The sequence below is a fragment of the Phalangium opilio genome, unplaced genomic scaffold (genome assembly GCF_054372755.1).
Source record: "Phalangium opilio isolate 3A_F unplaced genomic scaffold, DU_Popi_V2 ptg000209l_1, whole genome shotgun sequence".
Classification (NCBI taxonomy): Eukaryota; Metazoa; Arthropoda; class Arachnida; order Opiliones; family Phalangiidae; genus Phalangium; species Phalangium opilio.
In genome coordinates this window covers 4559196-4563551 of record NW_028324217.1, presented here as the reverse complement: position 1 = coordinate 4563551, position 4356 = coordinate 4559196, and the positions used below count along the sequence as shown (strand labels likewise).

The following is a 4356-nucleotide window of genomic DNA, read 5'->3' as shown; positions in this document are numbered from 1 at the left end:
GTCAAGTTCGACAAGGATCTAAAAACACAAATTATGATTTCTGATGTAAATATATTTTCAATAGACCATTCCATTAGCTACAGAAGAGAAGCAAGCACCACAGGGGCAGGGGGTTATTTCCCTAGCGCCAGTAATCACCGCTAGAGGCAGCGCGAGTTGGCTAGCCCCTTAGAGTGTAGTGAATTCGGGTTCCGTCTGGAGTTGCATCCAGTAGCGACGCCAGGATTATTTCTCGCGTAGGCACAGCATGATCTACAGGCCCCCCTCCCTTTTGTTTTGAAAATTTATCATGCATAATTTTTAATTTATTTCAGGATTTTGAGGAATATAATAGATTTAACGATTAGATTTCAGTATTTCCTTTTTTTGTGAGATAGTACGAAGTTTTTGGCAACCGTGTCCTTGCGACCCTTCTTATAAATTTAGTCAATAATTACACTGTCTTGAAGTCTCTTATCAGGGATTATCTTTCGTTTCCGTGAAGCACTTAAAAGTTACTCTAGTGTGTAATCTTGGTGTGTTTACAGTTGGAAAATTTTATTCCTCTCCGCGACGCATGCCGCCTACCGTTTTTAGGTTGGGAGGGGAAATTCCAACTCGTGTCCTTTCTAGTTTCTATACAAGAGAGGTGTAACCTGGGGGTCAACGGTCAACACTTTAGCGGGGGGATCTTGCTCTTCAGAATATAAAGAAAACGGGTTTTGAAAATGTTCTCTTGTACATTACAAAAGCATAGTGTAGCGAATATGTCAAACAGGTGTGAGATGTTGTGTTAGATTTTTACAGATAGAAATATTAACTATGAAAGTACATAAAGTAATTAAACGCTGTTAAAGTAAGAAATAAAATTTAATTTGAAGGCCTCTATAGGCACGTTTTTAAAAATTTGGAGGCCCCTCAAGTAGGCCAAAATTTTCCAACGTAGGCACGTGCCTACCCGTGCCTACTGCTGGCGGCGCGACTGGTTGCATCTTGGTTGGTGCGAAAGAAAGAATCTAAGACGGTTGCACCCCTCTTGTATGTTGGCTTCTCCGCAACTGATTTGGTAAGTGGTGTTTATTTTAACCAGTGAGGACATATAAAGAGGAGGATTCTAGAGACAAACTTCCTGGTCAACCCCCTTCAACAGAGGGGTAAAAATCAGAGGAGTTTGTTTACGGCCAGTACGGATCACGTGACGTCTGGTTCCTCGGATCTGCACCGAGGTAGGTCACGTAGATGCACATGAGAGAGGGAGAGAGAGAGAGAGGTAGTCAAAGATAGAGAGATAAAGCTGTGCCGCTATAGTAACCTTCCCCCTTTATATCGTTATCTCTCCTTCTTCCACGTGTTCAATGTTTTAACCATACTAGCTCTACATCTAAACTTTCAGTGTCGTTTTTATGATCACAAGTTCTCGAGAAATCTCAGTAATGTATCAATGATTTATTTTAGATTACATACCTTAGAATGTACGCATCGAGGTCCATGTAAATTCCTCCTTTCTTGTAAATAAGGGCGTATCTCGCAGCGTCCGCTAAATGCTCAACTGGAAACAAACTGTTTGCCACCATTCTCTTTTCATACCAATTCTCAGCCGCTGTGCCTCGAAATATTTCTGTTAAATTCAGCATCTTTATTTTGAAATTTTCGTAAGACAATAGTGTTTCCGTTAAACGATTTCGGAAAGTTGAATCGTCAAACGACATCAGGAGAACCACATCCATATCGGGATTCATTCTAGCAGCTGATTCCATCGAACAGGCTTGTCTATAATTCAGGATTTTCTTGCCTGATGTTTCGAGTCCGTATATTGTTCTACGAAGTTTAGGCCTAATCTTTTCTACGTTTTCAATTTTTGTTTGTGATGTAGATACGTTAAATTTAGATTTCTGTTTATCTATTAAACAAATAAAATATAATTCCGATATTTGTAAACGATTGTTAACGACTTACCATTATTACTCATTATTGAGTATATTATAACGGCAATAACAAAAATAAATGCTATATATATCAGTAGGCGTTTGTAGTACGGGTTTAAATGCCGATGACGCATATTTATTTATTTATTTTTAAATGAAACTCGGTGAAGCCTTTATTGTTAACAGTTCGCAGTTTGCGAGAGAACTAAAGTAAAGCTGAAAGTACTGGTTTGAAGTAGGCGTTGCTTTTTATGTCGTACACGTGGGATATGTAAAGGATCACGAATGAACAAAAGCAAGTAGAAGTACACTGCGGTAAACTCTTCTTTATGTTCAGTATATGATATACACAACACAAAGTTTTTACCTTATGACAAAAATACAGGTTCTCTGAAATATTTTCTGGTTATACCAAATAAATGGAAATTGGATAAGACTACAATTAACATTATTGTCTTATTTATTATTATTATATTGCAATTATATCATAAGTTTATGAGATACGTTCCATAAGTATGGCACTAGTTACACAAGTTCTTAATACTACTAAGAGACTTACAGTACTCGAGATAACTAGTTCGAGGGAGAACGACGGAAGCGAGTCAATAATTTGAAGTCCTAATTACACTCGGTGGTGGTTAATTAATTTTGCAGGACCAAGTTCCATCTAGGTCCTATTTAGTCTGAACTTACTAAGCCCAAATTTGACAGCAGCGCATCACCAGACGTATGTAGCTTTACCCTGAATGTATGACCTACTTCAATCACTTCAAAATTACAAGCTCCAGTTTCTAAGTTACCAGTGAAAAACTTATGGAACATATCTTATGAAATTGTAAAGATAAACAAATCAAATTAAGTCGTTTTCAGAAATGAGTGAAAATATTTTGGGGCAACTATGGGCCATTATTTTTACAAAGGGTGAATTTAGACTCTTAGTTAGGGGTGCAAACTTGCTGTTATGATTCCTAAAATGAAAACTGCACCCCAAACTCTGGATATAATTTGACGGTACGTTATAATATGGTATTATAACCGATAAGGAATTCCATCTGGAGTTATTAACTATTTCAACTTTGACATCGCAATTGTTTTTAACCATTTCCGGAATATTGGGTCTGACAAATTTAGCTTTTATTTCTTTTCTTAAACAATGTATTTCCGCCATTTTCCAAAGATAAAAAGGCCCAATCGTGAAATAATGGGTTGATTGGTAAGAAGACCAGAGTCTTGACAGTGCCAGTTCAAGGACAGGATGTCCAGGTTCATTGAAGCCGAATAAATAACTTTCAAGTACAAAATCATCATGGTTTGATAGCGGGATGAAGTTGGTCAAGTTGGACAGAGATCTAAATACATAAATTATAATTCCAGTTGTAAATAGAGCATTAGGCATCCAATCATCAGTATCGTAACATGTAAGAGGGTTGCCACTTTGCCATCAGTCTCTATGCACCATCATTATACAAAATGACTAACGCGCAGGCGCCCTGTGTCTTTCAGTCTTAGTTATATCGAAATGGTTCATATATATTTTAGCAGAGAAGCAAACGCGCTGGGGGTTATTTCCCTCGCTCCACGAAGCACCGCTAGAGGCAGTGCGAGTTGGCTAGCCTCCCTCATGTAGTGATTGAAGGAGGTTGGCCATTAACATACTAGGGCGGCCTCCAGTCTGTGTTGGTTACCAGCGCAAGTAATTAATGAAATAATGTATATGAACTACACCATAAGTTTATAGGATATTTTCCATAAGTCTGATACTTATTATCTAAGTTCGTAATGCTAGAGACTTACAGCTCGAACAAGGTCGAGAACGATGAAAGCGAGAATTGAAGTCCTACACTCAGGTTAGCAGTACATCCAAAGAGGAGGGAAATAGGGAGAGAGAATCAGCATAGGCAGCCGTGATCCATGCATAGTGAGAAGAGGGGAAAATGTACGGTACGCCGCGGCTCTTAACGCGCAACTTATTCGCGCACAGTTGACGTTACAGGTTCTCCTCTTTCGGGCTACCAATACTAGACAGTGATGCCAGATTGAGGGAAATTTCCCATATCTGGGGAAATTTTGACTCCTAAAAACGGTGAAAAGGGAAAAGGGAAATTCCACCAAAAATTTGCTAAATCTAGGGAAATTCCATGGGAAGAAATATTTTATTCAAAACCTACTATCTCAACATAGAAAATTAAACAACTTCATCAAATTGACCTATTAATTACGTTGGATTCTTATTAGATGGCAACCCTGCTACTGTTTTTAGTAATTTCCAAACATTGAATTACCGAAAGTCGTTTGCTAAATAACTGACCCATTGTAATCGTTACGAAAATACATCGCCAAAAACAGTTGTCAAGCTATAATTCTAACATTTTCTATGAGCAGAATCTGGCAACCCTGAACTAGGAAAATTTTGGTCCAAAAAGGGAAATTTTAAGGGTTAGAAAGGGAAATT

General features: G+C 38.1%; 1 long non-coding RNA gene across 1 annotated transcript; it reads left to right on the top strand.

Moving 5' to 3' along the window:
* Window positions 1-657: 657 nt before the first annotated feature.
* Window positions 658-1917, top strand: LOC149618556 (uncharacterized). Its single transcript, XR_016375513.1, has 2 exons — window positions 658-1045; window positions 1435-1917. It is a non-coding gene; the product is annotated as an uncharacterized LOC149618556 (long non-coding RNA).
* The last annotated feature ends 2439 nt before the right edge of the window (window positions 1918-4356 follow it).